This window comes from Chiloscyllium plagiosum, chromosome 29, assembly GCF_004010195.1.
Source record: "Chiloscyllium plagiosum isolate BGI_BamShark_2017 chromosome 29, ASM401019v2, whole genome shotgun sequence".
NCBI lineage: Eukaryota > Metazoa > Chordata > Chondrichthyes > Orectolobiformes > Hemiscylliidae > Chiloscyllium > Chiloscyllium plagiosum.
In genome coordinates this window covers 27,570,930-27,598,269 of record NC_057738.1, presented here as the reverse complement: position 1 = coordinate 27,598,269, position 27,340 = coordinate 27,570,930, and the positions used below count along the sequence as shown (strand labels likewise).

Below are 27,340 nucleotides of genomic sequence, written 5' to 3'. Positions count from 1 at the left end.
TTTCTTCATCAGTGTTTCATTTTAAGACTCAAGCCTGGGTTTGAAAACAACAGAACCATTCAGTTGGACGAAAGGAATTGTAATTCAGATCAGCCCTGTGCTACTTAATAGAAGTGGCAATCACTTCTGTCCTGACTGTGTGGCTGAAATGCTGTTGATGCTGTCAATAATGCTAATGTTCAGCATTATTGAAACTGTGGTGCAGCAGTTCCAAAATCAAAGGCCTCGTTTCCTACTACTCGTGATCAGACAGCATTTATTTGATTGCAGGAATGACACGGGCAATTTAAAATTAAAGGTAAGAATGAAATGCATTATTTATCCTTCAACTGTCACTGTACATGAGGCTTTGGCAGCTGGGGAGACTAATGATACTCTCCCCCACACCCCACCCCCGAACTGGTTAGCCTGCTGTTACCCTGGCATTAACCACCAGCTGGTCCACCCTATGCCAACCCCTCCTACCTGTTCGAATGTTACACGCAGCAATGGTATTTCCTATTCTGAGTTTCAAACAAATTTATTTGTTAAAACTGAATTAAAACAAAGAATGGAAAAGCTAGCCACTCAAAGGACACTGGATTTCTTTCACAAGTTCAAGCAACTTCACTGTCTTAAGACAGAACAAAGGAATACTCCTGAAGTGTCACATTGGACTTGAAAACTTAATTCCATTCCTTCCCTACAGATGCTGAGAGTCTCTGACATTTTCTGTTTTTTTAACCTGTCTCATAACAGAACACCTCAGACTCATATGATTCAGTCTCCTTCTCTAAACAATCAAAATGGGAATGAGATGATGAAATGAGACATTCAAAAATTAAGGCACACTCTGTCTCAAACCCAAAAGGGGTTCATCCACAAAAGGAAACATATTAAACATGAGCATCACTTCCCTTAATTGGAAAAATACTTTAGAATTTTGAAAAGTGGACCATAACAACAACCTTATTTACTTGATCTGCTTAAAAGAATTGATGCCTTTTGCTGTAACTATGACCAGAAATTGAACTAACACTTCAGTGATTAGAAAGCCAGATCATTAACTAGATGCAGGTTATCAAGCAGCTGATTAATAGTACAGTCAGTTCTACTATTATGTGTCTTTCCTTGACTCAAATTGGCTGTAACAAGATTGATGAATAGGTGAAGACTGTTTTTGAAACGCAAACTTGAGAAATGTGTGTTGGCTATAAGTCGATATATCACCAACGCTTGAAGTGTTATTCTTATAGCGTGGTTTTTATATAGCTCAGGGTTGCACAAGAACACAACTATTGTGTTATTGAAGAAATGACTGTAACACCTTGAAAACAGGACACTCTATTAGCTATAGAGAAGGACTCCCTTCAATCTATACCAACTTGATGTTCCCTGAGAACCACAAGAAATGAGCCTGTGTTCTGAAGAAGGGTCACTGGACCCAAAACGTTACCTCTGATTTCTCTGCACAGATGCTGCCTGAACCTGCTGAAACTTTTCTAGCAATTTCAGTTTTTGTTTCTGATTTCTCGCATCCACCGTTTATTCTGTTTTTAAACTCATCAAGTCTCCTTAGTCTGCACCTTCCAAACCTGTGACAACTACCACGTTAAAGGACAAGGCAGTAGGTTGTGTGAGAATCCCTGCAAATCCCCCTGCAGACCACACACCATCCTAATGTGGAACTATAAGCACAGTTCTTTCACTGTCATTGAGTTAAAATTCAGGAACTCCCTCCCTCCTGGCACTGTGGATGTATCTGTTGTAGATGCATTTCATTGGTTCAAGAAGAAATACGCTCCATCACCTTCTGAAGAGTTATGTATGGGTAATAAATGGTAGGCTAGCCAGTGATGGCCATACGCTATGAATGAAGTAGACTGCTGAGAACTCCTCATTTCACAAAACCCTCACTTCAATTAAATCAGCAAAACCATTTAAGAAACTACAGGCCCACCATCTGGGAGATTAGAGATTGTGAATCAAAGATTCAAACATTTATGGATACTAGGCAAAAGTGAGGACTGCAGATGCTGGCGATCAGAGTCTAGATTAGAGTGATGCTGGAAAAGCACAGCAGGTCAGGCAGCATCTGAAGAGCAGGAAAATTGAAGTTTTGGGCAAAAGCCCTTCATCAGGAATGGATATTGTGGATATTATTTATGGATATTGTTCACCAATCTGTTCTGAGATGTTACCTCTGGAGCAGATTGGACTTGAACACAGGTCTCCAGGCCTAGAGGTGAGAAGACTACCACTCCATCACAAAAGCCCCCTCTTAAAGATTATTTTCTAATTAACCTGTTCAGAGATGTTCAGCTGTGGAGGAGGTGGGAATAGAACTGAAGCCACCTGCCTCAGAGGTAGGGACACTGTCACTGTGCAATAAGACCCCTGAAGTAAAAATACGTTAATTTCACCTGTATATAAATTTTGTGTGTGTGTGTAAGAATGAGTGAATGAGATTTTGCAAGTAATTGTGGATGAGAGTGCAAGAACAAATAATCTCCTTTATAACTCACAAACACTTACTACGTAATTATTTAAAAATTGGGTTCTACGCTCCAAGGGTAAGAAAAAGCACACACTAATTATGGACAGCAAAAGAGCATATACACTCTGTTTGTAGCCAGAATTATTTACTGTTGTTAATGGCGTGAAGTCACTCTGAGTAAACTATTGTAGTTGGATGCAATAGAAATATACAAGAGAACATGGCTTGTCCATTGCTTGTGTCTGAGTATCACTGGACATAAGCAACATCCTGGTATGCAGAATTGATACGGGCTGACAGGCAGTGCGTGGGTCAAAGAACTGCAAGTGCCTTTTTTTTTTGCCTATGTCAAATCCATGAAGTCCACTACCTTTTAGTGTTGTGTTTTTAAAACTAATATTTGTTTTGTAGCTGTGGCAAGGTTGAATGTTTTTGAGCGTTGCCTTCAAACCTAAATATCACCTTGACAAGTTCAATCGATTGCACTCGGTAAGGTGGGAGATACAAAAAAATCAATTTGTATTGTTTCTTCTGTTACTGGATACACTATGGGAAATGACACACTGTAATATTGACAGAGTCTAGCTACGGTATTTAAATTATCCTGAACTGAAGGAATTAACTATGTGGTGAGGGGAGGGATGACAGACTGGGGTGAGTAAGGAATTGACTATGGTCCATGGCACAAAGCAAGGTGAGTGGGGAGGTCAGAGGGGTCAAGCATGTGGCAAGTAGAATGAACTGTGATCAGGTGAGGGTTACATAACATGAGGGATTTGATTGGAGCCGACAGAGTGAGGGTGGGTCAAATGTGAGGCAATTGGTTATCTCACTGTTCTCATGATCCCCTACTCCATTCACTAAGAAAGTTAGTCTTAAGCTTAACAGGGGTCTGTGTGATAGCTACTCTCTGTTCCTAAATAATATTCTGTTTGCATTCTGCTCCATCTTTCACAGTAAAAAGTAAATGTGTACCATTGTGAGTTTCTCACTTCATCTTGTTTTCTTTATCAGATCTGTTGATCTGATTCTATTGACTGTGTTGTACTTTCTTGGGTTATCTTGAAAACGATTTTCTGCTCCATAGGTATTATGATCAAATTACTGGTCATTAGGTGCTTACTGTTATGTGCCAATGTGCAATTTTCCAATAAATAGCAGCATCACTTGCTGCCAATGGTACTTTGCCACACTCGACCAGCACACAGCTGCTTTAAGTATGATTCAGCACCTGAACACTAACTGCGCAGAAAGGAAAAGTTGTTTGACTCATTCCCTGAATATCTAATGAACTGTTGTTTCAGCTGGGCCAGCAAAATTTCACATCTGATCTCCGGTCTGTGTTGTACTAGCTGATGTCAAGTTGGTGCCAGCAGGAATGTAAAATTGACCCTAATGTCCCTCAGAGTTCCTACTTTTGTTCACATTCCAGTGAGTCTCTGCATTAAGTGAAATTGTTTTAAAGTTGGATGGAGATCAGATGAATAGATGTGACTTTCATGGGCACCACATCTCAGTGGACCTTGACATTCAATATTGAGGCTCATGCTGTTATAATGATTATCACAGGTAACTTGCTGGATGGGACATGGTGCTTTTGAGACTATAGCCCTGCAAATGTTCAATGCTGGCAACAAGAGGGAAATTGAATAAAATGTGCAGAGTAAGATTAACTGTAGTTAATTTGATCCATAGTAAAAGAGCAGAAGGTTAAACTGATACCATAAAATTCTTTTCTGCTTTCAGAAGCAGAGTCAAATAGTTCACAATGCATCTAATGATCAGCAATGGCATCATTGTGTAACACATTGTAAGGAATTAAATTGCTTACCTCTTAACCCTCAGAGTGCCTTTTTTTGAAGCATTTGCATTTTCTTATTTCCAGTGTCTGAAATATGTGGTAAGGGCTAAATTAAGCCATAGAGCACCTGTTTGTTAAAGGCGGATTGGCTGTGTAAAGATCAAAAATGTGACCTGAAACGCTCACGCATTTCCAACAGTACATGTCATTTTGAGAAATGAACTTGTACACTCCTACCTAACAATGCATAGGCTAGACAGCTCATGATGTGAATCAATGTGTGAGATGGATGTGATGCCAGCATTGCGTAACCATTAGCACTGACACCAAAAGCTTCTATAAGTATATAAAAAGGAAGAGAATACTGAGAGTGAATGTTGGCCCTTTTGAGGGTGAAAGTAGCAAGGTAATAATGGGGAAACTTAGAAATGGTAGAGGCACTAAATCAATATTTTGTCTCTGTTTTCACAGGGGAAGATAATAATTTCTTCCCAAAAACTGCAGTTAGTACAGAGGAATTTGGTGAAATGACTATAACTAAGGAGAGGTATTCAGTAAATTGATGGAATTGAAGGCAGAATAAGTCCCTGGTGGCCTTCACCCTAGGGTATTAAAGGAAGTAGCAGTAAAGATAGTGGGCACGTAAGTTGTGATATTCCAAAATTCTTTGGATTTTGAAAGTTAACAGTAGGTTGGAAATACGCTAACGTGACACCTTCATTCAAAAAAGGAAATAGACAAAATGTGAGAAGCTATTGACCAGTTGGCTTGACCTCTGTAGTGGGAAAGGTGCAGGAGGAGATAACTGAACACTTGGAAAAACAAAGCTCAGTTCACCAGTATCAGCAGGGTTTCATGAAGGGCAAGTTATGCATGACCATCTTGCTGGAGTTCTTTGTAACCAGCAAGGTGGATAATGGGAATCCAGTGGATGTAATATATCTAGATTTCCAGAAGGCATTCGACAAGGTGTGGCGTAAAAGGCTAATCCAGAAGTTTAGATCCCAAGGGGTTAGGGGTAGAGGATTGGCTTGGATAGAGGATTGGCTGACTGACAGAAAGCACGTGTCTTATTTCACATTATCATTCATTACTTGCAGCTTGGTGGCTGAATTGTTTCTTCTGGCTGCTGCTCATTGTACATCTTCTTGGAGATTCCTTATAGGCCCAACATCGCTGTTTGGATATATCAGCTGGAATGTCTGGTTCCTGTAAATGGCAAGAATAATGGTGGGTGGGTGAAGTTAATTGGGTGAGAGAATCTGTTTCTCGCCATTGCGATAAACTTCCATGATAAGTTCAGCCCCTCAGGTGGCAGGTCAACAATCCTATCAACAAATGTTGAAATTTATCAGCCCGCATCTCATCAAAAACAGAAGTCACTGAAATAAAGTTCACTTACTCCTGCCCATTCGAGGTGCTTTACACTTCAGACACCAAAAAGCAAAAGGCAGTCATGTACCTAGTGGCACTTCTTCCTTGACTTTGAGACAAATACTTACTACGTTGTCCCTCTTGTTAAATGGATTTAAATGATACTTACAGTCACTTGTGCTTCAACTTCTCCAAGTCCAATCACCGTGGTTCATTGGGAGGAAAGCGGGCTGTCTTCTTGGGCTATCTCAAACCTCAATTGGCTCAGGCAATCAGGGACTGAAGGAACGGTGAAGGAATGGTGAAGGAATGCTCCTGGATGAGGAACATAGAATGACAATCAGCACTGAAGAGGAGGAAAGGAAAATGGCCAAGACAGTACTAAAGTCAGTCTAGGGGCTCTTTGGGTGTACTGGAGTCAGTCCAGGGTGCTGAAAGGTCAGTCCAGGGTGTCTTTTGTATTGAGGTGAACTCATGTCTGGTCCTTGGTCTTGGAGAGGCAGTGGTCTTGTGAAAGAGAGGAAATGGTCACACAATTAAAGAGCATTTTAATGTGGAAATGGTCACACAGTTAGGGAGAAGTTTCATCTGGTAGAGTGGGTGGTTTAAGCTGAGGGTCAGGCAACATATTGTCTTGTAAGGGGCGTGGGGACCCTCTAGGAATGCCATGGTGCAGTGAATAAATTCTGAGTAAGGGTCACCAGACATGAAACTTTAACTCTGATTTTTCTTCACAGATAGTGCCAGACCTGCTGAGCTTTTCCAGCAATTTCTGTTTTTGTTTCTGATTTATAGCATTCGCAGTTCTTTCTGTTTCAATCAGACAAGGTTTAGGGGAAGAAGCGACAGTGGGACTTTGATTTTAAGGGACTGCAGGGAAGTTTGGAGACTGTCACAATGAGGGGCTGTGTAATCATTGAGGAAATGGAAGATCTTATGGGCAGGAGAGATTACAAGTCAGAGGACGGAATAGAATAAAAGATGATCTGGTGGATGACAGGAGGAGATTGGTTCATGAAACGTCAAACCAATGGACTGAACTTCACCATCTTGGTTCCAAAATTATTGTGTGATGATTGCTGTCTCTACCATTCACAGAGATGGTCCTGTTTGGCTTGTTAGGTCACTGCTCCTTGATCATGTTTCTCCATTTGGCTTTCAGGGGCACAGTGAAGCTGGTTCACATTGATAAATTCTCTAGTAAATTGGTTAAGAACCACAGGGTAAAATAAACTGGCTTTTCTTCAGGCTTTTTGGTTTTTATTACATTCCAACTGACAAGCTGTTTGGCTACTTTAGAGCCAATCACATAGCTGTTAACAGGCCAGAGGCCTTTGTTATCAATAACTGGTCACTACACCATAGACCAATCAACTATTTGTTGTGAGCCAAAGCTCCATTTTTTGCACACCCCTTGTCTCCACCTTGTCTGTAGCCAGACTTCCCCCATTGGTTGAACAAGCAGCTGTGTAAACAGCACTTAAAATGATTGTTAGGCTGCTTGTTTTTAAGAAATGCAGCAATCCTTCAACAAAACTTGGTCTTAAAACATTTTTGCACTTCAGAAAGATAAAGGCTTTTCACAATCACACACATTGTTGATGATGTGAGGCAATGAAAAGTTGGTCCAATGTAATATCAGCTTCCTCTTATAATGAGGAAAGCTTTTCATTTCAGATAACCATGTCAGCACCTGGTGCAAAAATGAGACGGTAGCAAATATCAGCAACATTGAGTGTGAATATATAGCTGTGAAATTCAGATATATTGATGAAACACCCAAACTGCCAATGTGCACTCAAAAGATTTTAATATTCCTCTGCCTCCTACTAAGTCAAAATGCAGCTCCAACATACACAACAGGGGTAGAGGCAGCCTGCTGACTGAGATGCTCTGGTGACGGTGAAGACTTTGGTGTGTGACATCTAGACGGCACTGTCCTACTTCGGTTCCCCTCCCCAACAGTAGGTGTAACCCCCCCCACCTGTCCATAGCCTGAGCTGCTGCCGTCAGTGGGCATCACTGGCAGAGAGTGGGGGCAGTGGGGGTTGGGTGAATGGGGATTGGTGATGGTGAGGCCAGGCCCATCTGCAGTGCCCTGAGATGAAGCTCACGAGGTGCTTGGCTTTTGATCTTCCTCCTGTTGGAAGTAACCTACCTCCCTGAGAGGAAGGAGTACCAGGAGTGAAGTTACATTCAGCAGCTGGCTGTCTAAGACCGAGGGTGAGATAGAAAAGAATGAGTTGAAGATGGACAAATCCTTATGCAGATGAATGTTGTGACAAAGGATGACTGCAGTACTTCTTATTGGATTCTCCTCCCATTCTTGTCCCTCTGTTGATGTAGGACCAGGCATGGACCTCACCCATCAGCTCCACTGCCTACTCCTCGCAGTCCGGTTGAGATCTCCTCCCAATTGTTATGTGCCAAATTCTTCTGCAGGGAGAGAACGGCAATGATTGACTGTGATGTGTGTGTGTATATACTTTGAGCATAGCACTGCCAGATGGTGAGCCCTCAAGTGAGTAGGAAGTACAGAATGTAAGACAGTTTATAACGTTGGCAGTGTAAGCTGGGTGTACAACCTGTAGTGCACGTCATGTATGTGGCGCTGAAGTTAGAAGGCCAATTTGACATAGTTGTGCAGTTGCAGAGTTGGACTAAGTATTGAACATATGAAGAAACAGGATGGTAGGGCTACCTTTTTAAAATGCAGGACTTCCTCCTCTCTCTGTACTACCTTGTGGATCTTTAGTAATGTCCACTAACATATAATTGCAAGGTGGCCTCAACCTAGGCCAGCCAGGTCACTTGGGAGGACCTCTTTCTGCTATCACTTAGGAAGAGAACATCCCTTCATTCCCAGACAGTCTGCAGTATTCACTCACTAAGTCTTGGGGCCAACCTTTACCTGGTCTGAACAAGCTGCAGTTGAAGTGACTCATACGGATTCCTATGAGACCCCTGGTTTGTAGTGAGCCTTCAAATACAATACCATAACCTTTGATCCTAGAGGATCCCAGCCTTTTTTGTTGCAGCTTAACTCACACTCCAGCACACTTTCATACAAAGTAAGCTGAAAGTGGTTGATCACAGACTAGGTGGTTTGTTCTGTCAGAGCACATGGGTTCGACTTGTGAGTGCTGTGAGGCCCTTCAAAGGTCAAGTACAATAATCCAGCACATACGCAGTACAGGGTGGAGATACCTGTAATCGGAGAATTCTGCATGTGAAATGCATGCAGTGACCAACTACACTGAACACAAGCAATCTTGATCATGTTGCAAGTTGTTACAAATTGATCAGAGTTATCTCTGTGAAGTAGAAGCCAAGATAAAACTGGCACTTGTGGGCCACAGCTCACAAAGGCATTCCAAAGTCTCATGGGTGACCCAAGCACTACAAAGCTAATTTTCTCTCAGTGTGAACTGTAGGTGTTTTCTTATATGGACTGTTGCCTTCCTTGGGTAATGTAGGGGCCAGTGAGGGCAAAGTTGCCATAATCCTGCTTCACTCAAAATCGACTACTGCATTTGTACAGTGTGGCACATCCTGCATATTTCAGAATATTATACACAGGCATTTTGTGGCCCTCCTTGTTAAAACCCTTCAGATTTTACTTATGATGGTCTATGTTGAACTATTGTTATTTGTATGTGATGCGAATGCTGATTGCTCACATTACTAAGGACCGTTTGCTTGGCTCAGCAGCAGCAGCTTTAGGCACAGTGAACCATACAGGACTTAATTGGCACCCGCTTCCAACAAAAATGTGTTAGGTGAAGTAATCATTGACTGCAAATCTGTTATTGTTTGAAAGGCCAACAGCCCCTGCTCATTCCCAGAAGCAATTGCAGGTTTTAGTTTCTTGTTTCTTCACTTTCCCTGTGTACAAAGTTAGCATTAACAACTTTTGAAAGTTTTCCAACATGTAATGCTTCTGCAATGAGCAATGATAAGGTGGAATGCTACAATGAGCATCAGAGAAAGATTACCACTGCCTCAGACAGGATTCAAACTGAGGATGGGTCACTGTACAGTTTCATTTATGTAGCTGTAATTAGATTAGATTCCCTACTGTGTGAAAACAGGCCCTTCAGCCCAACAAGTCCACAACGACCCTCCAAAGAGTAACCCACCCAGACCCATTTCCCTCTGACTAAAACACCTAACACTACGGGCAATTTGGCATGGCCAATTCACCTGACCTGCACATCTTTGTGACTGTGGGAGGAAACTGGAGCACCTGGAGGAAACCCACGCAGGCACGGGGAGAATGTACAAACTTCACACAAACAGTCGCCCGAGGCTGGAATAGCATGACAGTCAGTCAGACAGGTGATGATGTCAAGAGGCAGTACATTTACAAATGCAAGATTTTATTTCCAATGAAGGGCTATCCATGCATAATTACATAACAAAGAATCTCTCAAAACAAATATGTTATATTTCCTTCCTTGTCATAGGCAAGTAAACAGACCAAATATAAGTTTTACATGGATTGCATTCGTGTGAATTGCAGACTCCTCCATGACGCAAGGCGCCATTGATATCACATTGTCTACTTGTCAACAACTTTCCAAATCACTCAGGAAAGTCCACTGAGCTGCACTACATCTGGGGTCATCACAAAAGTTAAATATTTAGTAAAAGTGCTCAAAGTTTCCAATTTACCTTTCTGATGGAGTCAGGTTAACACTGACCAGGTTTCTGTTCTTAACTAGTTTCGTAACAAAGAAATCAATTCTAAGGACATGTAAATAAAAATATGAATGAATAATGTATAAATTGACCTGCTGAAAATCCTAACTCCATCCCTAAGCCCCTACACACAGAAACAGACACAGAAAAAAAGATCTACTGAATTTTTGGGTTCGTTTTGTGTCTTCCAAAAACTTCTGTTCTCTGATTGTCTTATTTCCAGATGACAGAGTAGTTGGCACGTTATTTGTAAAGGTCTTCATTCACTAGATAGAGGCAAGAGCTTACAGTTAATTGTAGGAGGGACTAACGAGTTAGCTCCCAGGTTTTGGTGACTACACTACACAGATTTTGTTTTTGGGTGCTTCTCTTCCTCTATTGTAAAATGCAAACTGCTCACCTCGAGGAACCAATCAGTGAGTTGTCATCATTCTCATAACTTTTGGTATCCACAATTAGTCCAAATAGCACAAACCAATCAGCCATCTGTTGCTCGGCAAAACTCATAATGCACATACATAGCCAGTACATCTTAGATCTCTAACAATACAGATTCCACTTTTCACAAACATCCTTAACTCCTTGCAACCTCCACTTAATGAGATGCGGACTTCTCTTATGTAGCACGAGACCATCAAGATATCAAGCCCTGTGCTGATATGCACAACCAAGGAAGAATATAACAATCAGTTAAGACAGTGGTTGGGTTAATCACTCATCATAATCCCAGTCACTACGTTGAGGGTTTATCTAATTGATGCCCATTTTCTGCTCTTAAATTTGCTCTAACCTAATCCTTCTGTTGATGGTTTGTTTGAGATCTAAATCTTAACTTATGGGAAATCACGTATGAAACTCTTTGCTGTTCTTGCAACTGACAAAGTGTAAACAGAAAATATTTGATTCATTTTGTAAAAATCGTAAGTCATTCTTTTCTTTTTGGTAATACATCCACTTTTCCAAATAGAATAATAAAACTTTTTTTTACTTGCTTATAGGATGTAGATGTTGCTGGCTAGTTTAGCAATGATTGCCCATCTCTATAAGCCCTTGAGAATGTGGTGGATGAATCATTACAGTTCCAAGTGGGTGTAGGGATACAGGTGGATTAGTCATGGGAAATACAGGGTCACAGGGATAGGGTAGGGATGGGTCTGGGTGGGATGCTCCTTGGATGATCGGTGTGGGCATGATGGGTTGAATGGCCTGCTTCCCCACTGTAGGCAATCCATGATTCCATATAGAATAAGACAGCAGTTCCAGGATTTTGACCCAACAATTTTGAAAGAACAGCGCTATAGCTCGAGTTTAGGATTGTGCGTGGCTTGGAGACAAATGTACAGGAGGTGTGTGTTCCTATGCATCTACTGTTCATCTAGTTAATAGAGGCTGTGGGTTTGGAATATTACAGATTTGGAAGGATCCATAGTGAGTTGCTCCGCTGAATCTTGCAGTTGGTACATGCTGCTGCGACTTTGCATCAATGGTGGAGGGATTAAATGCTTAATGTAATGGATGGGACTATAATATTTATATAGCTGACCTAGTTCTGACAAATACTAACCTCCAGGCTGTTGATTCTGGGGGATTCTCTCATTGATGAAGACACCATCCTGGGTGTTTCCATAGACCAGAAACGGGACTGGGCCAGCTATATAAATATGTTGTCTGCAAATGCAGGTCAGAGGTTTGGAATCTTGCAACAAATAACTCACGTGCTGTCTCCCAAAAGCCTGTTCACCATCTACAATGTGCGAGAAAGGAGTGTGATGGAATAATTTTCACTTGGATGGATGAGTTCAGAAGAAGCTCATGAAGCTTAACACCATTCAGGACATGAAACCTACTCGACTGGTTCTATCTTGAATGGTTACTCACTTCACCACTGACACACAGTAGCAGCAGTGTGCAACATCTGCAGGAAGTGGAGCAGCAACTCACCAAAACTCCAGCAATGTCACCTTCCAATCTGCAATGTTTATTACCTCTAGGACAAGGGCAGCAGATGCATGGGAACACTGCCAGCTGAAAGTTTCCCTCTAAGTGACACACTATCCTGATTATGAACCATATCACCCTTCCTTCACCGTTGCTAGATCAAAATCCCGGAACTCCCTTCCTAACAACACTCCAGGTGTTCTTAAACACCAAGCACTGCAGCTCACCACCACCACCTCCAGGTTAGGAGCAACAAATGTTGACCTAGCTACTGGTGCCACAACCCAAGAATAGATGAACACTTTTCAGTGATGGTAATATCATTGAACATCTTCTGATTCACTCTTGTAGGAAATGGTCATTGCCTTGCACTTGTATGATAAGAATGTTCCTTGTCATTTAACCAGGAAATGTCTGAATTATGTCCAGCTCTTGCTGCAAGTGGCCATTAGTCTACTTCAATATCTGAGGAATCATGAATTTTGCTGAACATTTTGTAATCATTAGCAAACACCCTACTTCTGATTTTAAGATGGAAGGAAGATCACTGATGAGGTGACAGAGGATGGTTGGCCCAAAGAAGTGATGTCCTGGAAATAAGATGATTGATTTCCAACAATCATAACCATCTTCCAATGCATTATATATGTCTCTAACCAGGAATGTGATGGAATAGATTTCACCATGATTCATATTAATTTTAGTTTTACAAGCTCTCTTTTATGCCATATTTGGTAAAATGCTGCCTTGATGTCAACAGCAGCCAGCTGGACTTGATCACTGGAATTCAACTCTTATGTCCACATTTGGACCAATGAGGTCAGAAAGTGAGAAGATCTGGCAGAACCCAAGTGAGCAGGTCGTTATTGAGCATGTGTCACTTGATATGAATGTCGATCATCCCTTTGCTGAGAACTGAGAACAGGCTGATGGTGCAGTGGTTAGCCAGGCTGGTTATGTCCTTCGTTTTGCAGCCAGGAAATACTTTGGCAGTTTTCCATCTAGTTGGGTAGATGCCGGTATTGTGTCTGTAGTGCAACAGATGGCTAAGGGTGCAACTTGTTTTGGAATACAGGTTTTCAGCACAATTGTTGGAATTTTGCTAGGGCTCTTGGCCTTTGCTGTATCCAATGACTTCAACTTTTTCTACATATGAAGTGATTTGAATTGACTGAGCTTGGCATTCATGATGCTCGGAATTTCAGGAGATGGCCAAGTTGGATTGTCAATTTGGCACTTCTAGCTGAACGTTATTGCAAATGCTTCAGCATTATCTTTTGCGGTGATTTGTTTGATACCCCTTCATTGAGGATGGGGACATTTGTGGAGACTCATCCTCCAATGAGTTATTTAATTGTCCACTGCTATTCACAGTTGGAGGTGATCAGACTGCAGAATTTAGATCTGATCCATTGGTTTTGGAGTCACTTAGCTCTGCCTAGCAATTGCTACTTACGATGTTTGACATATAGTGAGAGGTACCTTGTTCCTTTAATAGGTTGATGCCTAATTTTTAAGTATACCTGATGCTGCTCCTGGGATGCCCTCTTGCAAAACTCATTGAATTAGGATTGATCCCCAGTTTGATGATAGTGTGAGGATATTTCAGGCCATGAGGTTACAGATTGGAGTTGAATATAACTTTGCTGGGGGTGATGCCTTACATTGCTTCATTGATGCCCAGTGTTGAGTTGCTGGATTGGTCAAAATCTGCTCCTGTTAGCATAGTGAACACCACACAACACAGTGGAGGGTATCCTTAATGTGAAGACAGAATTTCATCTCCAGATGTGCAATACCATCATGGATAGATCCATTTATGACAGGTATATTTGCATGAATGGAGTCAAGTAGGTTTTTCCCTCTTTTAGAGGCCCCTCAAAACCTGCCATTGACCTAGTCTTGGAGCTCTGTGCTTTAGAACTAACTCAGCTCAGTGAGGAGTGGTGCATCTGAGCTAATCTTGCTGATGGATATTGAAGTCCCTCCACCCAGAGTAAATTCTGTACTCACAATGCATCTTCCAATGAAAGCAATGGCCTGGTTGTATTATTGCTGGATTATTAATCCAGAGACTCAAGCAATGTTCTGGGAACCTGGGCTCGAATTCCGTTATGGCAGATGGTGGAGTTTGAGTTTGATAATAAACTGGAAGTAAGAATTTAATGATGTCCATGAAACCATTGCCAACTGTTAGGAAAATCCCATCTGGTTCACTAATGTTCTTTAGGAAAGGAAATATACCATCCTTACGTAGTCTGGTGTACATGTGGCTCCAGACCCACAGCATTATGTCATCTGGGAATGGGCAATAAATGCTGGTCCAGCCAGTGACACATATCCCATGAATGAATTTAAAAACAAAATTGGTATTCCATTTGGTAGAGAAATTAGTTTTCAGCTGATGGGAAGTTGTGAGAGGCAAGGACAGTAATCAGAAAGAAGTTATTTGCCCATATTAGACTGAAACCATGAGATTCCATGGGGCCCAGAGCATCTTGAGGACTCTCAGGGCAAATTGCTCTGAACTATGTACAACTATGCTGCTTACTCTGCTGAGTGTCTCTAGGAGATGGGACATGAGAGAGTGAGGGATAATGGTAGTACTGTTTAGGATATTGTCTCTGTGTTATGACACTAATTATGACAAAGTCAGATTTTTGCTTCAGGAACATGTGGGACATCAATCTCATAATTTTTGCACAATCTTCTAAATGTTAGTAAGGCAGACTATACAATGTCATCAGAGCTTGATTTGCACACTTGATTCTGGTGCCTAGGTCAATGGCAAGGTTCACCTGGTTCCATTCCAACTTTTAGACTTCACAATTAAGACTTTAAAGTATTTTAGGAAAAGAGAGTTAAATTCAAATTGATATGCTGCAAGATCAAAAACCTTCTAAGCATCAAGTATAAAGCAACTTTCAGACACTGAAGAACTGAAATATATTAACATGAGAGAAATAAATAACCACATTAGGAAGTGATTGCAGCAGAATTCATTTTGGCAGGAAAACTTAATTTCAAAGATGTACTAAGAAAAAAAATAATTGGACAGCTTGGCAAAAATAATTCTTAAGATATAGAATTGTTTTCAAATTAGATGCTGATGTTAGTTGTATAAGTTGTATGACACTTTGATATTTTACTTATAAATTCTGTGTCCCTTGTATCGTTTTTGACTAGCTGCCTGAGGAAGGAATGGGCACTCTGAAAGCTTGGGAGTTCAAATAAACCTGTTGGACTATAAATCAGTGTACTGTGATTTTTGACTTTGTTACGTCATAGGTCACTTCCAGCAGGAAGTCCAAAGCTACTCCCACAAATATGTTAATGTGATACAGCAACCTGCAAATGAAGGAACATTCTGGGGAAACTGATGATACAACTAATTACGTTGAACAAGAAGCAACTTCTATCTATCAACATCTTATTCATTTTAAGCCTGATAAAGTGGTCAGTGTCATTATTTTATTAGATCATATACCATGAGTGAACAAAGAGAGGTTACATCGACAATAGTACAACTGCTTGTTCCAGTAGGTATGCATCTAAAGATATTTGCCAGAATGCGCAGTTGTATTGTTGTAGGATGTAACCTCTCTTTGTTCACTCATGGTTAATTGTTCACTCATACCATTCTGCAACACAACTTGAGTAAGAGATTAGAAAATGTATACGTACCTCATAATCAAGGGCATGACTATTTGTCCGAATTGCAAATTTGGTTAAATTGTGGCGTGTGTACAACTTTTTTTTATTGATAGTGAAGAGATCAAAAGACAACAAGTTAAGCCAAGCTTATTCAAAGAGATGCCGATCGGGGACAATTGGTCAAGAAACAACCAGTTGAGGAATTACAGGTCAAGAAAATATTAGTTATTCAATAGTTATTGAACAACCAATCAAGGGACAGCCCATAGAAGATTTTATTGGGCTTCCTTGATTCATGGCAGAGACCAAAAGAAAAGAACAGGATATATTGAGAATACCTACAATGGCCGAAGAGAATTGATTCATATGTTCAAGAAGATGGAAATCTATAACTCCACATGTCTGGCAGAAATATTTTCCATTTCTTTCGATGCTGAAGAAAATTTAGATGTTAAAACCAGCAAAATTTGCAAGAAGATACAAATAAGGAAGCAGATAATCAGCAGTATGACCCTACTGAACTGAAGTTGTTCAGACAGCAACACAGCTGAGCAAGCAAACCATTATGGCAAATTTAAATTTGATGTCAGATGATGAGATAACATAAGTTCAGGAGGAACATATTATTTATTCATTTTCCAAGGAAGAACCATCAGTACCATTGACAGTGATCATGTTAAGTAAGCAGCAATCCTCAAGTAGCGTGACTAAGGAAGCAAACATTTTGAGGTCAAGATGTTCAGTAAAGCAATCACAGGTGGCAAATGCAAGCATCCAAATTCAACAATTTGAAGTGCAGAGTCTATTTACTTCTCTGCAGATTTGTCAGCAGATTAAGGATAAAGATTTGCTTGCAAAGATTGATAACAGGCTACATGTGACTCCACGGAGGACATCACCGAGATGTAACACCAATATCTACAGGTTTGGGACATGGTCAAGAGGAACTTACTTGACTCGGAGTTACACGATACAGTCACGGAGAAGTTGCTTGGCTCATAAAAAGTAAACATACAGAAGAAAGGAAAATACCAGTTTATCAGGTTTCCACAAATGAAATTCATGAGATCGAAGTTCCTCAAAATGTTGTTATGGGGAAAATATCTATTTTAGTAGAAAAGAGTTCCTCTATAAAATAAATTCAGGAAATTAAGTGTCCTCCATGTTACATAGATCTGGTCAGAAAGTGAGGATGGTGGTGGTGTTCTACTTAACCACATGTCATCAGTGGTTGGTGTTCCATGCTCGTATGACATTTACAAGGGTAAAACCTTCACAATTAATTCAGCTGTTGCTATGAATGTTGGGATGTGATGGCTTGGACTCAGGAGCTCTTCTCAGGTCAGATTGTATGATATTGGCATTGGTATCTGGTCTCATCAAGGGTACCAGATCAAAAACAGTGCAAATGGGTCTCTCTTCAAAAGTGAAGGCCTGGATTAATGTATGTATGTTTGAAAGCAATAAGGTTGAATGAGGTTGTTGTTGCTAAAGTGCCCCTGTTAGTCACAGAGCCAAAGAGAGCCATAACTTTTTTTACAAAAGGAATCTGATGCATCTTTTGAGGCACACAATCTAGTTTTCTACATTTCTAGGGTCTGCTAAATTTAAGTCTCCAAATGTTGGTGCACAAGGAACGAGGGACTTTAGTTGTACAGAAAAGCTTAGGTTAATTGTATTAAAGCAGATAGGGTAAGTCGAACTCTGATAGACATGTTGAAGATCACAAATGGTTTTGATAAAGTGGAAAAGGGGAAAATGATTCAGTGGCAATAGATCAACAATCGGAGATTTAAGATGACAGGCCATATGCAATATGTGGAAGCATGTTCTTACACCACAAATGTTTGTGTTTTGAAATGTACAGATAATTGAATAAATATTTAATCGGAATTGATTAATAGCTCTGAGTTGGCACAAGATGATGGACCATCTGACTTCCTTTGGTGTTGAACATTCTATGACTGCTCATGTGGCACTTGTGAACTTTGGGAGGATGAGCGACTGTAGGTGGTCTGGACCGTAGTCATGTAAAGAACTAAAGCTCTTCCTTTTGTCTAAGTACTTGAGACTGACCTTTGACATTGTCTTGTATGAGATCATTCAACAAATGTTGTTCTGCTCCCTAGGGGAAAATTGTGAACCAAAATAACCAAATTTAGCAAATGACATCCCTCCATCCAGATTGGAAGGATCAGGGACAATCAAATCAGAATCTTTAAAATGATGAAGGGGTTTTCATAATCTAGACACATAACCAAGTTTCCTTTTTGATAGGGAAATTCAGGTGAATACAGAATTGAAGTCTCTTCACCATCAATCACTTTCTCTTTCAAATCATCTCAGATTAATTTCATGTGGATTAATTTCATAACTTTAATAAATGAGATCAATAGATTTCGATTAATTCAGGATTTTCAGATGTATACAAGCAAAAGTTGTGTAAATGGAACTAAAATCAAGTGAATGTACAAATTGGGCATGCTTTAATTGTATGCCAGATCAGGCATGTGAAACTAAAGAGCCTGATATTATTTCTATGAAGTGGACTTTAAGAATTACGTGAACAGTTGAGTTAAGGTTCGATCAAAGAATAATGTATTAAAAATGAAAGAATCTTGTGTCATAATGGTAATGTCCCCACCTCCGATCCAGGAGTTCCAAGTTCAAAACCCACTTATCCCAAATGTATATAATAGCATCTCTGAGCTGGTTGTTTAGAAAATATCAACATCTTAATATTGTGTAATGTTGAAACTCTATGTAGACATGTAAGGAGGGGATAACCAATCCATTTTAAAGCAATAACTTGTGAATTTAAATATTTTACTGGAGCTGTCAGTCTCTGATATGACTTACTTTGCAGGTTTAACAGTAGATGGTCAAGTGTCAGGATCTTGACAACTGAAGGAAGGCAAATACAGATTCAGAGGGAAGATACACGTCTGCGACATGGTTTGTAAGCCAGAACGAGCAGAAATTCACCCTCCTCCATCCCTAACAAGACCAAACAACTAAGTTCCCTCCATTATACAAGGACTCCATGGAGTCAGTGATTGGATTCACCAGCCTCTTCTTAACTTTCCACTCCCTGGATTATGGATGAGACCTAGCAGGCACATCTCTGCCCAACTGGAAGCCAAGCTTGGTGAAAGTAAGGACTGCAGATGCTGGAAATCAGTGTCAAGATTAGAGTGGTGCTGGAAAAGCACAGCAGGTCAAACAGTATCCGAGGAGCAGGAAAATCGATGTCTCGGGCAAAAGCCCTTCAACAGGAACCCTGAAATGTCGATTTTGCTACTCCTCGGATACTGCCTGGCCTGCTGTGCTTTTCCAGCACCACTCTAATCTTGACACTGGAAACCAAGCTTGTCAACCAGGGAATACCTGGATAGGGAATCTGTCGGGTAGAATAGGTGGATGTTGTGAGGCAAAGCAGACAGAGGTCTCTTCTGAAACATCACACTGCCTACCTGCCTAGCCACCTCCTCCAATCCCTACCTAGCAATATATTTCACCCAAGAGCCATATTTTGAAAGAAGGTCCTGACCATGGATAATTGGGCTTGGGGTATTTAGCGACAGAAGTACGGTATGTTTTTAATCTATATGTGCATTAATCCTGCATAATTCTGCATGCATGTGACATACATCACAGGGTAAAATCAAACGCCAGCTAACTTAAATCCTTCCATGTGCTGTAAAACCATATCTGCTCTATATATTCCTTTTAAGAACAAAATGCAGCCATGCCATTTCTAATTGTTCTTGAGCTTTATTGCCTGTGCTATGTCAATCCAGAGGAATACTTTCAAAGCTACCAATACAATTAATATTCCCTGATAGTTTCCCATTTCTTCTCAATGCCTGTATGGGACAAAAAGTAAAGAAGGAATATGTGCTTCAAACAGTCCTCATCACTGTGACATAGCGTACCTGGAAATTTATCGCTTCAAAATATGGTTTTGCTATGATGGGAGTATGCAACATGCAGCATCTTTGCACAACCTACAGTTCTAAAGTTAAGCATTGTTAATTATTTTGTCAATAATCCTTCCTCTTATTAACATCAAAACAAAAAGTATTTTATTGTACAAAATTTGTTAAACGTTTAATTTCAGATATCCATTCCTTAAAAATTAAATATGGCTTAAACGCATTTCCTTGTTCACTGGATATTGCATTTAAGTATGATTTGGAGGTCCTGGTGTTGGACTGGGGTGGACAAAGTTAAACATCACACAACACCAGGTGATAGTCCAACAGATTTATTTGGAAGCTCTAGCTTTCAGAGCGCTGCTCCTTCGTCGGGTGGTTGGTGCAGCGCTGAAAAAGCTAGTGCTTCCAAATAAACCTGTTGGACTATAACCTGGCGTTGTGTGATTTTTAATTCAGTGGAAAGGTATCCAATTTTGCACGACACTGATATGTGAGCCAAAACCTTTAGATTAAATAATGTGATCATATGAGAGACAAGCTTTACTCCTCCAGCTGAAGAACTGAAGAAAAAAAGGAAGATGTAACCCTGAAGGAAAGGATTGCAGTGGAATATGAATGGCATCTAATTGGTGAAAATATTTAGAAGATGGGGAAGATTGCCAGTAGGTTGGAGGGTTGAAAGTGCAAAGAGGAAAATATTTCTATTTCGTCCCTGGGCATGGAAGTTCATAATGGAAACCTGGTCTTAAGATTGTGATTTTCTGTTCACCTAAATTAATGGATAGAAAATTACAAATACACTATGCGACAATTTTAAGATGAGTCCTTTTGCTACTCGAACCACCTGCATCCTGAAAATCAAGTGGGAAACTTCATCTACACTATAATTGTTTTTTAAAAAAAAGCTGTGACAGTTGGATAGAGAGTAAATCTCTGGAGTAGGTCTGGAAATATAAGGAGTAACTAACTAATGAGCATTGGGTGGTAAGGTTTTATATACAATAGTTATAAGGAAACATTAAATTTTTGTACTGTTGAAAATCCACATGATGCTTTGGTTTTCCTTTCAAACATTAAAAAAAAGGCTAAAAGTTAAAAATCATGCAGGCTTGTAGCTCTTAAAAGAATGTTGAGCACTCAAAGGCAGTAGAGGCCTTTGCAGTTAGATTTCTGCCTTCAATATTTGGAATTACCACCAGACTTTCACATCTTTATATTTTTTCAGTCCAAATGAAGAAATGCATTCACCAATTGTTTCAATTTCAAAGCACGTATGAGGGCCAGTCTCAAGTTGTCAGTGCTCAGTGCTGTCTTCAGCTTTTCCTCATTCTGAAGCGTTTTCTTCTTTTCAAGCTTAGTGTGTGTAAATAATGTATAGAGCATGGATAAAATGCTCTCAGAAACCTGGAGCAATTGCCAATTATTAATTTCCAATGCACAATAGTACATGGGCAAATGAGAGTTGGAAATTAACAGTGCATTCAAGATTAGAATGATGTTAAATACTTGAATTAATTTTTTGGTTCACTAGACTCCAAGACTAATTGTTTCATTTTCACCTGCTGTACTGCGCTGTAAGCTCTCCCCTAGTCAATTAAATGACTATCTTTTATGATATTTTAGATTACTGTAACACATTTTGTACTTCAGAGTAAATAATAATGGATAATGGGTGTCACAGTGGTTGTGTGGTTAGCATTTCTGCCTCACAATGTCAGGGCCCCAGGTTCAATTCCAGCCTTGGGTGACTGTCCGTATGGAGTTTACACTTTCACCCCATATCTGCACGGGTTTCCTCCAGTTGCTCTATTTTCCTCCCACCGTCCAGAGATCTGCAGGTTAGGTGGATTGGCTAAATTGTCCATAGTGTCCAGGGATATGTAAGTTTGGTGGACCAGCCATGGGTTTCGAGGGACTGGGCCTGGGTGGGATGCTCTTCAGAGGGTTGGTGCAGACTTGATGGGCTGAATGGCCTTTTTCTGTGCCGTAGGGACTCAATGACATTGAGAGAGAAATTTGAGTCCTCCTAGACTTGTGGCCTTACTCTCCAACTTGGTTTAATATTGAAAACCTACAGAAATTAAAAGTGAAAAGAGAGCACAGAAGGAAACAAGGTAGCGGATGATGTTGACATCCTGACTCCATCCAGCAGGAGGATCAACAGCATACCCCAACTTCGAAATAATTGGCTGTGCTTCCTCTTCCCCCATCCCTTAATGTGAAAGGACCAATCCCCCCTCTCCATACTTGGGTGTCAATAGGGTTTTTATATTCACAACCCCAACATCACCTCACCACGTCCCTCCCCACTCCCCACCTCCACTCCACAACTCTAGTTGTCCCTAATGGAGCCAGGGCAGTCATTTACTGGGACACTTTTTGACTTGATCCTGTAATCTTGTAAATGATTTATGATCACAGTGTTGAAGCTGGGATGTTCACTTAGAGGGCTAAATTTTACCAGAAATTGACTGTGTCAATTTTGGCATGTTTCATAGAGGGTAAACCTCCATAAATCATGGCACCATTTCTGTCATGTTTTCCTAAACCTTTCCTCATTACATGTGCACCGAGCTCCTATAGTGTGCTGCTAGTCACATTCTCATCTTAAAAGCCCAACCATGCTCTGACTCAAGCACTTGCAGTCTACAATTGCCCTGCAGAATTTAATTTATTTGCCCTGGACTTGTTGTACAGATTAATTGGCAATGTGTTGTTAACAGGGACCTATCTCGAGGTCCTGCTGGATGGAGTCAGGGAGAGGGATGTGGGGATGCTTGTGAGTACATGAGGTAGCTGTCTGTGGGATGTGAACTGAAATGTTGATGACTTATCAAAGTTGGAGGGACAAGTAGTGAGCTAGCATCACTAGGATATCACTCCAACGTTCACGCTGGGAATTGTTTCCATCTAGTTTTTTATCCTGCTGGTGGGAGAATGGGAAACAGCATATCAATGAGGGAAAATGATGTGATAAGGTGGATGCTAAGGTATGCAAATGGAACTCTCGCCACTCACTAGTGAGAATCTCCCCTCACCATTCAATACATGGTTGGACAATGAGAGTTTTTGTTCTCAATGTCAGGCAAGTCCTCACTAGCTACCTCGTATAACTGTCCCAACCTCCTTGCAATTATCTATATTCTTGAGTGGCTGAGAAGATTCTATCCAGAAACAGGTTAACAGAAGACTCAGAAATTATCAGAAGCTCAGCTGTAAATTTAGGGTAGATATTTGAAAGTGTTATATAAAAATCTGTCAATTAAGTACCTGCACACTTTGGAACAAGATTCACTTCTGCATTGGAAGAAGATCAACTACAAAAAATATACAACACTGATCAGGCTTCTGTGTTTTAAAATAGAATGTGGAGTAGAAAAAGAATGGATTATGTTGGAAAACTTCAATTAAGATGTGACTCCTGCAAGTAAACATTGTTTTAAATGTTGTATTTAAAACCCAAAATAAAAGTGCAAGGAGAAGGTTGTGGATGACAATTTTATCCAGACATGCTTTGAAGATGTGTATCCACTAACATGCCACTTGCTTTAGCTTTCCATTTTCTTCTTGCTCAGTAGATGAACTGAGATGGGGAACAGCAGGATGACTAATGATTACATGTGTATTGTTCTGTAGAAAAAATAAAATGTTGGCTTGACAATGAAAAAATATCACACACAGCTCATTTTAATACAGACTGTTTGAGGGCTCAAAATGTATTTTAAAATGAGCACTTTTTAGCAATTTAATAGACTTCGGTTCAGATAATGTAGTATAATACATTTGAAAATGGAATTAATTAGCTCCTTTCACAAAATAGTTTGAGAAGCAACTTTGTATGAGTGCAATTGTTGCTATTAATATTTGACTGTTGTTTCAGACCAATTGCATTGTGATCTTCAGAATTGTGGTCAGATAGACATAGGAAAGAAGAATGAAAGGAAAACTCACTAATTAGTCTGAGTGAAATACAGCAAGCTATAAACAGAAATAAGTACAATGTAGAGGCTAGCCCTCATGAGAGATGCCTCTTGAGATCAGTTTGCAAGTTAGGTGAAAGGCTGTGTTTTCCTAGTGTAAATGAATTGAACATGAAGTCTAATTTGTGAAAAGTTTATATTCAGTGTACTTCGTAGCTGCAGAAGTAGAACCCTTGGCACAAAGCAGACAAACATCTTTGTGATAAATAGGACATTTCCAAATGCACAGAAGTGTTGTAAATTGTCTATCTAGGTCCCTAGGATACCTATAAGCACTGTAGTTATGAAATTACAGATGATTTGTGTGGAGTGAATGCCATTTTCCCCAAATTATACAGTTGTAGGAGCATGCAAGATTCTTTAAATCTCCCACTTTTCAGACAGAAAGAGGTGAAATTGCCTCAAAATACAGTTTTAGATAAGGAAACATCAATGTACTCAAAGTTTGTGAGAAGATTTGTAGCTCGGGACCACTATAAATGCCGGAGGAAACACCACAGAAGCGCTTCACAGGAGGCTCCCAAGCACTGAGGATGTCACCTAGACAGGGGACGAAACGTTTGCAACAAAAACTTCCAGCTCGGCGAACAGAACCACAGCATCAATGTACTATTTGAAATACTTTCACTCCTTCTACAGATATTAAGTATCCCATAATTTCTTGGACAATAAGCTCGTAAAGTCAGTCCTTAGATTCTTACAGCTATCTCTTGACATGATCATGTTCAGTTGGAGTGTTTTAGAGATACATAAGATTGGCATAGCTCTGGTGCAATTATTGTGCTGGTAACACACATTGTTTATTACTGTTCAACAATTGGCAGACAATTGAACAAGGCAACTTGAGTTATTTTGTATTAGGACTGGTAGAAGTTTTGTTCTTATTTATTATGCTAGTTAATGCCCATTCATTGCCCATGTATACCCAGTTCTACCTCATTAGCACCCTTCTGAATTCCTCCAATGTTAAATGTTTTTACACTGCTTCTCCAACATCCTGCACTAGATTAGCACAAAGTTTCATCAATTAAATGTTAGGATTCCTGAAGCCATCGCTTTTGGTGCTTGCTTCACACTCAGTTTCCTAACACCATCCTTCTCCATGGTAAACATCTGACTTTAAACGAGTTTGACCACAACCTGAGCCTTACATTGAGATGAACTACTAGCCTCATATTTGCACCATCATTTCTTTCATATTACCCCCTGACTTACCTCATGTTATAGCTCACCTGCTACTAAAAACCCTCATTTAGATCTTCACCACCACTGGGCTTGTCCATTCCAACCCACTCCTGGGCTGGTCTCCCACAATTTGCCCTGCATAAACTTGAGACTATCCAATCTCTGTTGCCTTTGTCTTAACTCATACACCAATTGATCTTTGCTTTCTAACTTGCATTGGCTCCAGGTCAAGAGACAACTTGATTTTAAATTTCTCGTTCTTGTCTTCAAATGCCCCCATGATCTTTTTTCTCCCTCGTTATTTCCATCTTCCACCTCCCAAGCCCTCTGAGATATCCATGTTCCTATAATTCTGCCCTCCTTGCATCCTTGAATTTAATTGGTTCAGTATCGGTGGCTGTGTCTTCAGCTGCCAAGAATCTAAGCTCTGAAATGCCTTCCCTAAACCTGTACGTCTCTCTACCACAGTTATCCCCTTTAAGATATCCTTAAAACTATCTTTTTGACAGCTACCTTTTGGTCATCACACCTATGATCTGCTAGGTGCCTTATTTTGATTTATAAAGCTCCTATGAAGCCCTTTGCATCCTTTTATTACATTCAAGGTGTTGTAACTATAGGTTGTTATCCCCAGTTTCCTTGAGAAAGAGTTTGTAGACCACCTTTTTAAACACATTTAATACAACTTAACCATCACTACAATTTTGAATAAAACCAAGAACTGGAGCTCTGAAACAAACAAAAACAGAAATGACTGGATAAACTCAGCAGGGTTGGGAATATCTGTGTAGACAAAAAAAGAGTAATCTTTTCCAGTTCAATGACCTTTCTTCAGAACCAGGAGCAACCAGGAAAAGGTGATATTTATGCCGATGACATGGGACAGTGGAGGGAGCAGAAGGAGTGAGTGAATAGGTTGTTCATAATTTTGAAACCGCTTAATCTTTGCAAAAAGGTTCCAATTTTGCAAATATTTGTTCACGATTGCAACCATTCAGTCCCCAATTTTTTTTTAAATTAACCCTGTTCAGATGTGTTATGATATACCTCTAGAGGACGTGGGACTTAAACCTAGGCTTCATGTCTCGAATAGGGACACTACCACTCCACCGCAACAGCCCCTTTAAATACGTATTTGCCTCATGTAAATGACGAGATTTAAATATATCTGACTCCTCATATGTTAAGACCTTAACAAAGCCTGTTGAATTGTCCATTAATCCAATATGCTGTGTTACAGATGTAGTTTTGACTTTAACTGTTCCCTTCTACTTTCATTTTTATAATATTGAATATTTTTTTCCTTATCCTATCACCATAGTGGTCATTCTTTGTTTGATTACACTTTGCCAAGACTGCAGAATATTTTTGAAATCCATGCATATATGGTCCAGCATTTCTAAAGAGCAGATAAGCAGAAATACGATGTCTGATGTAATCCTATTGTCTGCCATACATGGGCATGAAACCTTGCATGTTCAAACATCATTTCTGGATTGACTTTTAACAGAAAAGAGCTGGTCCTACTGGTTGGGTGAAGGATGGATGTTCTTTTTGTTTTTTTTCATTCAAGTCTTCCTTTTTCCCAAACAAGCCATATATTCTGTTTAAATAAAACCTCATTCTCATCTCTTGCTGCCAATTTTGCTTTTATCTAGTTTCTTCTTTTTTATTCATGGATATCAATTGGATTTCCTAAATTAAAACTGACCATGCATGCAGTGTTCCTTATGGGTTATGCACTTGCTTAAGTTGCTTAAGGTCACTTCTGTAGAATGTTTTCCCTTGAGCCAAAGTATATTCTTTGACGCAAATTTTATTTTTAAATGCTTTTCTCGCCATATATCCTGCCTTTCTGTCAGCCATGACTCAGTAGTGACAATCTCATCTCTGAGCCAGAAGGTTTAACTTCAAGTCCTACTCAAAACGTGAGGACAAAATAGTTTGACATGTCAATTGAAGTGCCGCGGGAATTCCACCCTGTTACAAAGCGACAATTTAAACTGAGAGCATGTCTGCTTTTTTCGGTGGGCAAAAGTGAGGACTGCAGATGCTGGAAACCAGAGTTTAGATCAGCGTGGTGCTGGAAAAGCATAGCAGTTCAGGCAGCATCCAAGGAGCACGCGAATCGACGTTTCGGGCAAAAGCCCTCCATCAGGAATGGCTTCTGCCTGAAACATCGATTTTCCTGCTCCTTGGATGCTGCATGATCTGCTGCGCTTTTCCAGCACCACACTGATCTAAAATCCGCTTTCTTAGGTGGCCTGCAAGATCTCAGGACAATATTAGAAGG

The 27,340-nt window shown here is 40.2% G+C and overlaps 1 long non-coding RNA gene across 1 annotated transcript in view; it reads left to right on the top strand.

The window, feature by feature from the left end:
* The first annotated feature begins 209 nt into the window (after positions 1-209).
* The window catches only part of LOC122564294, a 67,443-nt gene continuing 40,312 nt past the window's right edge, over positions 210-27,340 (top strand). The window contains exon 1 of the long non-coding RNA XR_006315863.1: positions 210-298. This is a non-coding gene — a long non-coding RNA (uncharacterized LOC122564294). The remainder of the gene's footprint in view (positions 299-27,340) is intronic.